Genomic DNA, 12058 nt, shown 5'->3' with positions numbered 1-12058 from the left:
ACATCTCCCATCGGGTCTCATGGGTAAATAAATAAAATTTGTGATCTTTAGAACGGTCGAAGCGTTTAGGAACTCGACTGTGTGTTTTGAAAGTATTCACTAGTTGTTTGGTTTGTTTTTGAATTTCGCGCAAAAGCTACATGAGGGTTATCTGCGCTAGTCGTCCATAATTTAGCAGTGTTAGACGAGGGTAAAGGCAGCTAGTCATCACCACCCACCGCTAACTCTCGGGTTACTCTTTTACGAACGAATAGTGGGATTGATCGTACATTATAACGCTCCCACGACTAAAAGGGCTAATATGTTTGGTGGGACGAGAATTCGAACCCTCGACCCTCAAATTACGAGTCGAGTACCTTAACCACTTGACTATGCCTGGCCGGATTCATTACTTCTAGAGAAATCTACATTTCTCTTTTCGGTTTATTTAAAATAATTTTACTTTAAAGTTTTTATTAATATTTTTGTTAATTTTAATTAATTATCTTCATCTATTATACATCTTTCTTTAATAGCTAACATTTGCTGAAATTACGAATTTTGTCTAGTTCTTTATAACCTTTTATTTTATACAAAAGTTTTATTTTCTGGAGAATATGAATCAGGTTTCACAATTTCAATTGTGAAATTTCTCTAAATTTCTCGCCATTTTTATAGACAATTCTGTCATGTTCAACGCATCTCTACTGCTTTAAAATGTGAATTAAAGAGCAATGTATCGTTATCTGTAAGTTAAAGAAAAAGGGTTGTGCTTAGTTTTTGAAAACAAACGTACTATATAAACTGTAGAAATGTTTAAAAGTCTCACCGACAATTTTGTGTCACCGAACGTGTATAAAATATAGTCGATACCTTCCTTGATAGGAATGGAGGGAGAGGGTGGTGTTTAGTTGGACAATACTAATATTGAAACGTTATCGTCGGTGTTATTCGGCCTATGCAGAAAATGGTGTGTGTCGTGTATGTGTCCAGGAACCGCTGTAATCAAAGGATGTAGAAGTCTTTTTAAGATCCATGATATAGCTCATGTCGCTGGTCCACATGCATAAGTAGTGGGTTCAAGGGATAAGCCTGATTTGTGATTATCAGGACAACCCTATAGGCCCTGAACTTTACAATTGTTTGGTTTCAGATTGTCAATGAGGCATTTACATTGAAAGGCATCTTAATTTTAATTTCTAGTGTTTTATTGGCATCTTTGTAAATCACAACAACAGGACCAAACACCAAAGTTTGCTTCCTATAATATCATTCACTTTCCTCCAAACCTCGGAGCACTGTCAACAAAATCGTTATCAAATAAAAGACGTTCTATGGCAGGCAACTGGCGTCTTGTACTCACAAACTTATACTGGTGAAACAGGCTGTACATTACATGATGGAATAGTAGAACACACACACGATATCCATGACCTTGACGCAAACAACGCCATTGCAGAACACTGCGTTTAAAAAACACGATTTGCATAATACATATGTATAAACTGAACATACTCTAGCAAACGTTAATATTTAGGCTTATGGACAGAGCTTTCTGAATAAAAACGCCAACAAATCAATTTTAACTCAAAGGCAATAATACAAGGTTGACATGTATCAAACTTAATCTTTACTATTCATTAATTTTGTACACTATTTTTAAAAAGCTAAATACACACACAGCCTTATGTAGATATCCCCTAAGTGAGAAAAGTTGATTTGGATTTAAAATATGAACTGTATGCCATGTTGCTCTTAGCTACATATATTATTACAACATTATTCATTGGTACTAGAAATGTCCTATCGTAGGTATTGATTACATAAGTCCCTATGAGGGCTGTTCAAAAAATACGCGGACTGACGTCATAAAACAAAATGTACTTCATTTAGAAGTTACAGGTCTGGGACCCCTTCAAAGTACTCTCCTCCCCAACGCACACACTTATCCCAACGGTGTTTCCACTTGTTGAAACAGTCCTGGTACGCTTCTTTTGTAATGTCCTCCAGCTCCTTCGTCGCATTTGCCTTAATCTCGGGAATCGTCTCAAATCTTCTTCCTTTCAAGGGTCTTTTGAGTTTGGGGAACAAGAAAAAATCGCAAGGAGCAAGGTCAGGTGAGTAGGGGGGTGGGGAAGAACAGTGATCGAGTGTTTGGCCAAAAACTCACGAGTTCTGAGGCACAAATTTCGCAGCAACGCGGTGCATCTTCAATTTTTCGGTCAAAATCTCGTAACAAGATCCAACTCATATCCCACACTCTTCATCAAGCTCCCTGATAGTCAGACGTTGATTTGCCCGCACCAGGGTGTTGATTTTGTCGACGTGTGGGTCGTCAGTTGATGTGGAAGGACGTCCAGGACGCTCATCATCTTCAGTGGACTGTCGACCATTCTTAAAACGTTCATGCCACTTGAAACATGCTGTACGCTTCCTAGCAACATCACCGTAAGCCGTGTTAAGCATTGCAAAAGTTTCAGTCGTAGATTTTCCAAGTTTAACACAAATTTCACAGCAAGTCGTTGCTCCTTCAGGTCATTCATTCTGAAATCCGCCAAACGAGAAAATCGCACTTCACTTAAAACCGAGTAGCTAATACACAAATGAAGATATCTGCAATCGAGAAATGGCGTCGTAATCAGCTGATCTGTGCAAACCAAGCGGATTTCCTTGGAACTAACTGGAGCCGCGCAATTCAAACAGTCCGCGTATTTTTTGAACAGGCCTCGTTCTTCATTACCAGAATAAACAGAACTGAATGGCAGACTGCATATGGAGATTATTTTCGTACAACAAAATCATTTTGACAACTCTTATTTAGTATTAACAACAATATTCACATAGAACGTGATAAGCCTTAAAACAACTATGCATAGAAGTACTAATGAGCTTGCAGGTGCAATAACTGAAGCTTGCTGCTTGGTTCTGTCAGCAGCTCTTGCTATCTGTACTCTATGGTAGTTCTATATTAACAGGACCTTCACAAGCCAGTTGGGGACTTTCTTTTGCTTTAAAAACAATCCGGTTTTACTTAATTTTAACTAAAATTTTTGGACATTTTTTGGCTAAAAAGAAGACATTTCCACACTGTTTTGACGTTGCGACTGCAAAAAGTGTTATGAAGTGCATCACGAGCTCAACGGCCAAGCGCAAGAAGCATAAAAGACTCCAAATGACAGAAACCGCTTAGAAGAACATCGGTAGATAGTGTGTTGCAAGAGTATTATGTTTGTAGTTGCTTTCAAAGTGTTCCTGCCTGCTCATCCCACTGCTGACTATCGTGATACTTCAATCTTCCCTATCGATTCGCAGATGGAATCATTTGTATCTCACTTGTAAGCTGAACATAAAAAGGTAATACCAGAAGCACAAAAGGTTGGCAACTGTTTGAATAATTAACGATGTTGACAATGTTGTTTTATTGATACACACTGAACTTTCTCTCAGCAAGTACTAACTAGTGTGGAAGGCGTGCGACTCGTAATCCGACTCGTAAACATGCTCGCCCTCCCAGCCGTGGGGGTGTATAATGTGACGGTCAATCTCACTATTCGTTGGTAAAAGAGTAGTCCAAGAGTTGGCGGTGGGGGGTGATGACTAGCTGCCTTCCCTCTAGTCTTACACTGCTAAATTAGGGACGGCTAGCACAGATAGCCCTCGAGTAGCTTTGTGCGAAATTAAAAAAAAACAAACAAACAAAAAACAAATGTTTCATCATAGCTACACAAAGGGCTATCTCTGCATTGGTCATCACTGGTCCGCAGATATGCCACTAGGGGACGCTTCAGCACTGAACGCAATATTATTGTCTAATATATGTTCTATATGAGTTAAATACTTTTTTTTTTTTGCTAAAGAGACTACAAACGGAGACATTAGTTTAATAACAAAATGTTTTGTGGATCACAAGTCGTACTATTTACAAAACGAGTTTGTGAAGCCATTATTTACGATGTTATTTACATCTAAATATTAGTAATACCTTTCTGTACAAATGCGTGAAAAGGCTTGCTAGTTCGTGTCTTTCGTGTTAAGAAAAACCTTTTTGTCATAATAAAACTAAAGTGCACCAAGTTAACACATGTCTGCATCAACTATATTTCCCAAGAGGAAAACGAAATGAGTGAAAATAATATGTCCACAAACAGAAATCTTAAGATTTTAGTGTAGTTATTATTTCAAATGTGCTGCCATCTAATGTCAAAAATAAAATACGTATCCTGATATTCCACAGATGTATTTTTACCAACGATAATGACACGTTTCCACCAAAATATTTTTATATCCTTACACCACGGTAATATTTGTTTGCAATATCTGAAAAATAACATTAAATTATAGAATGGAATATAAGATGTTAGCAGAGTAAAAACAGTTACATTTCTAAATAGTCTTAATATGCATATAAAACGCTTGTGCAATATTTGGTTTCAGAAATTATTAGATAAATTACTTAAACTCTTTGGCTTGATTTAAACATATTCTCATCACAACAATAAAAAGAAATAATAAGTGTTGGCTAATTTTTAAAATAATATTTCACTAGTACAATCAAATAGTTGCATTATTTAGCATCATAAAACAAAATCATTAAACTTGAACCAAATGTAACCCAAATATGAAAATGGACCCTAAATAGGATGGTTTTGTTCTTCTTTGTTTTTGGTTGTTTTTTTTTGTCAGCAGATAGCTCGATGCAACTTTGCTTTAAGAAAACACACACACACACACGCATTTTTTGTCTCTCGAGTTAATTCTCTAACACAAAATGTAAATAAGGTAGACTCAAAATATAAGTAATTAATACAGGTATGACAGTCTAAATATTACTAAAGTTTGGCTTCATTAATAAGTAAACTCCACATCGTAATGTGGAATACAAACTATTTCCATAATAAGAATCACCATTTATTCAAAAATAGGAAAGATGAAAACAATGGTCAAACCCGGTAGCACGACACTCTCAACTATGTAGTTTCTGCGCATATGTTTCTACTATATTAACGGTTAAAGTCCTGAACTGCTAATATCAACTATGTGTACAGGAAGATGTGCAGGTTCAATAAAAAAGTCCTTTGGCAAAATTGTTCAACGTATTTAAGTGGTGTCCCATAGAAACAAATATGTTTTTCAGGTGAGCTTCAGCCTCTACTGGCGTCACCTCTCGGTGTTCTTCCGTAACGTGAACCTGGCCGTCACCATTTGCATGTTGAAATCTATAGCCGTAAGAATTAACAAATGGAGGTATTGTAACCACCAGATTTACCAACGCCATGACGAAGACTACCAGAAGAATCTGTTAAAAATATTCAGTATAATACTTATCAACAAACAATGTATCAGAGACTAGATTAATACTTATCAAAAAATATGTATCAGAGACTATATTAATACTTATCAATAAATAATACTTATCAACAAAAAAATGTATCAGAGACCATATTAACTTTTAATCATTTTTATGCACAATAATGTGTACAAATTGTTTAATTACTTTTATCCCAAAATACATGATAATAAAGCTAAAGCTATTAACAAGAAAATATTAAATGAAACCACTTAATTTTAATAAATACTTTGACAAAAGTTAAAATATTCTAGAACTGCATGTATTTGGCTAGAAGACAAAGGTGCACACTACCAAGGGTTAATTGCACTTTATGATAATGATGGTTAAGGTTTATGATGTCTTTGCAAATAATTTCCCAAAGTCGATCCCGCTCAGTCTAATATCTATAATTGCACTCTATCACTGAAACTGCATTTTTCATTACACAAGCTTCTGTAAAAAGATGTAAAGGAACTATTTAGAGAGCACGAATAATATATGGCCTAATTGGATTGTTCTTATTTCAATTTTTTCAGCCATCTTTCTTATCAAACTGCCACTTTCGAAGTGCCACTGGAATATCGGAAACTTTGGATCGTAAGCTTTCGTCAACTTCAAACCATTGTTTACTTTGTTGCTAATAACACTAGAAAATATGTCCATTGTTAATAACACTAGTAGATATGTCCATCTTTGCAGCGATGACATTTTAAGTCAGGATGTTTTTCTCTGCACACTCATATCCTTCACTTTATGGAGGTGGCTATTTCACCGGATTGTTTTGCAAAGTGATTTCAGAATCCATTGCTGTTCTAAACGCTCTATCAGTTGTGTACGTTTCTCTGCTTTCACGATGAGGGTATTACATTGGATTGGCTTGGGAGCTGATTTCAGAACTTGTTGCTGTTCTAAATGCTCTGCTTTGTGTGAGCTTCTTTGCTTCCATGAAGATGGTTCGAAGCCTCCTTCGAAATTTTGAGTCCTTTGGCTACATGTCATTTAACCATCTCATGCTACAAATACCCTCATTTAAGAAGAACTGTCACACATCTTCCATCTCTCCATTGAGACATTGCATTGTCAAATAATTAAAAATATATTGCGAATCGGATACATAGATGCTAAGTAAACAGTCCACTGTGCATCATTTCGCAGCTGCTAAAACACACCAGCCGTTATAATAAAGTGCAATTCCCTCTATGGAAGGTTGTTAGTTTAAAAGATATTCATTTGGATTAATCCTACCGAGAAAGGGAATAGCATCAAAACTCACTGTTCTCATGTTGTTCTTGAATGAAAACGGTTACTTTGTATATTTATATAGATGTTCTTCGAATGGTTGATGAGGCAGGATCTGTTTATATATGTTCTGGTTCTGTTTACTTGTGCAATCAACATCACTGTAGAAAAAAAAGGACGTTGGTTGACTAAGCCATTGTATAATTTCTTTAAACTTCATTAGTATAATTTTAGCAAAACATTTTACATGAATTTAGGTTACTGAACAAATGATCTAGCAGTCAGTTATCACGTGCTTTATTTAAATTTTTAAAAAGGAAGTATCGCATAACACCTAAAAAACTTCATATACTTTGGATTTAAATCTTGGTACCCCAGCCAACTCCCAAATAGGACACGTGCAGGTCCTTACCCTGCCCACTTTTGTTGTTGTTACTATAGATATTAGGCGTGCTTTACAAGTCACTCTTTTTCTCTGTTTTTCGCTTAGATAAATTGTTTATTTTGACATTTTTCAAAGACATGGAGTTACAAGCACTGAAAGTTTACTATGAACAGTTCTTCCGGCTCTATATTATAAAAACAGGTTTAACAAAGGTAGAAATATTTGAGTCATACGTTTACAGGAGACAGAATAATGACCTGTAGAAATAAAGCAGTAAAATAACTAAGTTATAGGTGTATTTATTGATAACGTAAACTCAGATGGGTAAAGGAATACATGTTTTTTTTCCAAAAAGTAGAGCTACCTTATTTCATGTTTTCTAGCAACTCTATTCAATATTAGATTAACAAGTAACAAACATTATTGTGCTTAAAAGTTGTTGTTTTGAACTTATTAATGTTCGTTTGTTGTCATACACAATGGGCTATCTGGTGTCTACCCACCTGGGAACATCGAAACCCTATTTTTATCATTATAAGCCCTCAGACTTACCTCTGAGACAAAGAGGGTGTAATTTTGTTTCTTTCTACACAAATAAGTAGATTTAACCTTGTAAAGTCCTTTGTTTAACTTTAAATTAAAAGAAAAAACTGTACACCGTCCATCGTGAGTAACAGCATATTGTGGATCACACTTTCTTATTGTCGATCTGCTGTTATAAAAACTTAAAGAAATGCTTCGATGAGTAACTTACTCTAGTTATATTATTCTACAATAACGATTGTTAACAAATAATACATGATTTTAGGCTAAAACAAGTGGCGAAACATTAATAAAAAGTAAAACTGTTATCGTTGACTCTCTATTTTTAAAATGAGATACTAAGATACTGAGTGGCACAGCGATATGTCTGTCGACTTGCAACACTAGAAACCGGTTTTCGATACCTGTTGTGGGCAGATCACAGATATCCCATTGTGTAGCTTTGTACTTAATTACAAAGAAACCAATTAGCATTTCCAGTGTATTTGATTTTATGTCGGCAGTCAGCATCTTAAAGTCGAGTTAAACTATGTGAAATAATTGAATTTAAGTAAGTTACGAATGAAATGTTACAATTTATCAGCCCTGTTTATATATTATTATGAATAGAGTATTACACGTTGTTATCAGTTCTGTTGTCTTCATGGAATAATTATGAGAAAAGTGTCACGAGCCCTTATCAACCCTGTTGTCATGATGAGCTAATTACGAATAAATTGATACAAATTATTATCACTATATTGTTGTGATAAGTTAATTACGAACCAACTGTTAGAAACTCCATTGTAATGATAAGGTAATTACGAATAAACTGTTATATTGTTTGTTTTGAATTTCGCACAAAGCTACTCGAGGGCTATCTGTGCTAGCCGTCCCTAATTTTGCAGTGTAAGACTAGAGGGAAGGCAGCTAGTCATCACCACCCACCGCCAACTCTTGGGCTACTCTTTTACCAACGAATAGTGGGATTGACCGTCACATTATAACGCCCCCACGGCTGGGAGGGCGAGCATGTTTGGCGCGACACGGGCGCGAACCCGCGACCCTCGGATTACGAATCGCACGCCTTACGCGCTAGGCCATGCCAGGCCCATAAACTGTTATAAACTATTGTTATAATGAGCCAGTTATAAAGTGTTACAGCCTATTACAAACTTTATTGTTATGATAAGCTAATTACGAATAAACTATTACGAACTGTTATGGTCAGGTGGTTAAGACCTTCGACTCCTAATCCGAGGGTCGCGGGTTCGAATCCTCCTCACACCAAACATGCTTGCCATTTCAGCCGTGAGGGTGTTATAAGGTGACCATAAGTAGCCCAAGAGTTTGTGGTGGATAGCGATGACCAGCTGCCTTCTTTCTAGTCTTACACTCTCAATCACTGTTAGCCCTCGTGTAGCTTTGCTCGAGATCAAACAAAATACATCTGTTATAAATTATTGTTATGATGAGCCAGTTATGAATAAAGTGTTACAGCCTGTTACAAATTATTGTTATGATGAGCCAATTATGAATAAAGTGCTACAGCCCGTTACAAACTCTGTTGTTATGAAAAGTTAATTACGAATAAAGTGTCAAACTTTTGTTATGATGAGGTATTCATGAATAAAGTATTACAAATTGTTATAAACTCTATTATTATGATGACTAATTAAGAATGAAGTAGTTCACAAGCTGTTTTCAGTTTTATTGTCACGATATAATGGTTAATATTAAAGTTTTACATATTAAACTTAGTTTCTCTGTAAGTATTCAACTCATTTCAGTCCACAAAGCCTCGTAAATCAACTTTGAACATCACATTAAAATATCTGTGAAAAGAAGTGTCTTTAATTGGAAAACTCAAAATAGATGCTCCGATGCTCTAGATTAGATTGCTGAATGAACTCTTTGATAATTGTAAAGCCTCCATTAGATAATTGGATGTTCTGATTTAGACTGCTGAATGAAATCTGATTATTTGGTTAGAAAACCCTCATTAGATACTTGGATGTTCTGATTTAGACTGCTGAACTAAATCTGATTATTTGGTTAGAAAACCTTAACTAAATACTTGGATGTTCTGATTTAGACTGCTGAACTAAATCTGATTATTTGGTTAGAAAACTTTAATTAGATACTTGGATGTTCTGATTTAGACTGCTGAACTAGATCTGATTATTTGGTTAGAAAACCTTAATTAGATACTTGGATGTTCTGATTTAGACTGCTGAACTAGATCTGATTATTTGGTTAGAAAACCTTAATTGGATACTTGGATGTTCTGATTTAGACTGCTGAACTAAATCTGATTATTTGGTTAGAAAACCTTAATTAGATACTTGGATGTTCTGATTTAGGTTACTTAATAAGCTCTAGCTTTGAACGATGTAGTTTTATGTTCACAACTAACTATGGCAAACTTTTTAATCACGAAAAATGATTTATTTTGTTGAAGATGTTTTACAAATATATTTGTTTATTATTATTTTGCTACTTCCAAGGTAACTTAATTTGAAATTTCTTTTATAATCTACATTGAAGTATGTGAGACTTGCTTCAGGTATAAGAGGATTGAGAGGTATGAATTATAACCAAGTGATTGCAATATGTGTATTTGTTACCATTCTTAACAGCTTATTATTCTCTGTGTGTTACATATTTGTTAGTTTAGCCTTGTTCCAAATACTTAGCTCCACGTTAGTACAGCGGTAAGTCTACGGATATACAACACTAAAATCAGGGGTTCGATTTACCTTGGAAGCTCAGCAGATATCCCCATGTGGCTTTGCTATGCGAAAACACACACCCCAAACACATTTATGTACATATAGTTAAACTATTTACATATATATTGATGTGTATGCGGTCATATCTAATTTTAAATCTAGGATTTTATTAAAATAAAAGGTGTGTTGTTAGACTAGAAATATAATTTTACCTCGCGCGTAACTAAACAAAATACATGCTCTTATTGTTTTGAATTTTCGCGCAAAGCTACTCGAAGGCTATCTGCTTCTAGGGACGGCTAGAGTGAAGGCAGCTAGTCATCACCACCCACCGCCAATTCTTGAGCTACTCTTTTACCAACAAATAGTGACACTGACCGTCACATAAGAACGCCCCCACGGCTGAAAGGACAAGCATGTTTTGGTGCGACAGGGATTCGAACTCGTGACCCTCAGATTACGAGTCGAACGCCTTAACCCACCTGGCCATGCCGGGCCCTGTGCTCTTATTGTATCGATTTCAACAGCCCAGTTGTATGACAGCCTTACCTAAAATCAACATTAAAATTGCCTTTAAGGTATCATTCCATTTCTTAGTAGTTAACATTTTAAGTTCTGGCAAAGTCTCAACGCCCTTTAGGGGAAATCAAAAGTTTTCAATTGACAAACTTGTGTCAAATCTGCAATATAATATTATAACATAGTTACACATTATCTTGTTACATAACGTGCGAAACAGCTAGTTCTGCTATTGTTATCTTGACGCAGGAGAAACCCGCGTGTAAAAAGAAGTAGATCAAACAGTTATACTATACTTGGGGTGTTAAAAAAGATGAATAACCAGGTATTTCATATAAATGAGTAAGACTACTTGTGTAGAACACCAGAATTGTATGATTTCCGTACTTTAAGGCTATTGTACGATATTTTTTACTCTAAATAACGGTTTTCGTTATTCCTAACTCAATAAAAGTTATAATTTTTGAGCAGTGAAGCTTGAAAAGTTTGAGTAAAATGGGTTTGGACATTTAAAGTTCAAACACACGTCAGTCGTTACTCATTTATACTTAAAATTCGAACACATAAACACAAAGCTATACCCCTTTATTCACTTCATAATGTGTTTATTTATCACATTTGTCGCCTTTTGTGAAGATATGATTTCTTTCAGAGCTATTTACGTATCTAAGTTTGATGGATGTAGTTAGTGTGTATTTTTATTTTCCAAAATACTCTATCTTGAGTACTTATAACTCTAAGATTCGAGGCTCGATCTCAGCAGTAGACACATCGCTGCTGGCAGCGATGCACATTTGTTTAAAATTTACAGATAAAAAAAAAATTATAATACGATTAAAAGCTCCCGAAACTTTAGTTGACACAGGAACATCACAGAGTATTTTTTATATCACATGATACTCGCAATAAGTTTGTTCTTTCGTTATTGTTTTTTTTATAAACATAGTTTATTGCAATTTTACCTGCGGCGCTATTTGAACTTTTGTATTAGATTTATGTTGAGACAACGTATCTATACATATAAATATATATATATCTATGTCAGTAACTGCTTTGTATTCCTTTTAGACCTATGTTTTTTATGATTATATTTTGACCTGCTTTTTATTAGCAGGTGTTTATTTTTCTTAAACAAAAACAACATGTATACAGAAAAAGTTGTAATGCACAATCTTTAGAACTATAACCCGATCTTGTTAAATTTCCTCACTCATAAAAGGACAAATTTAAAAAAAATTATCAACTACCTCCGCCTCTTATCGACTTAAAGTTTAACCCTTTACTTGCAGCAAAAGCTGTTTAAGTTGTTTACAAAACCAAAAAAGCAAATCTTCATGTGGCTTATGGTCAACT

The 12058-nt window shown here is 35.1% G+C and overlaps 1 long non-coding RNA gene across 1 annotated transcript; it reads right to left on the bottom strand.

Annotated features, from left to right (window-relative positions):
- Nucleotides 1-4617: 4617 nt before the first annotated feature.
- LOC143239943 (uncharacterized) lies at nt 4618-6641 on the bottom strand. The gene is made up of 2 exons (XR_013021450.1): nt 6582-6641; nt 4618-5275 (listed from the first exon to the last, which is right to left on the bottom strand). It is a non-coding gene; the product is annotated as an uncharacterized LOC143239943 (long non-coding RNA).
- Nucleotides 6642-12058: the final 5417 nt, after the last annotated feature.

This window comes from Tachypleus tridentatus, chromosome 13 (assembly GCF_004210375.1).
Source record: "Tachypleus tridentatus isolate NWPU-2018 chromosome 13, ASM421037v1, whole genome shotgun sequence".
Classification (NCBI taxonomy): Eukaryota; Metazoa; Arthropoda; class Merostomata; order Xiphosura; family Limulidae; genus Tachypleus; species Tachypleus tridentatus.
The sequence above is the reverse complement of the archived record's forward strand: the minus strand, read 5'-3'. Positions and strand labels throughout refer to the sequence as shown.